Genomic DNA, 316 nt, shown 5'->3' with positions numbered 1-316 from the left:
CTTTCCGTTTTCAATTCTGCTTTTCTACCTTTCCTTCTTTTTGTCTACTCCCCCCCACCCAATTTCTTCTCCTCCTCCCCCAACTCTTCTACATTCTCTGAATACCTTCTTCCTCCTCCCTCCTCTTTTCCCTCTATCCCCCAACGCTCTCTCCACACTTCCTTCGCCCCTACAGCAAATAACACACGCATTAACGCATATTATATTCAGCTTTTGGATACCATCCCTATATATTCACAAGAACTATTTCATAAAAAAATCCAGAAATATACAATATCGATCTTTATAACTATTTACATTAGCTTCTGTATAGCAC

Source organism: Penaeus monodon, chromosome 32, assembly GCF_015228065.2.
Source record: "Penaeus monodon isolate SGIC_2016 chromosome 32, NSTDA_Pmon_1, whole genome shotgun sequence".
In the NCBI taxonomy this organism is placed as follows: Eukaryota; Metazoa; Arthropoda; class Malacostraca; order Decapoda; family Penaeidae; genus Penaeus; species Penaeus monodon.
This window is presented reverse-complemented; position numbering follows the sequence as displayed.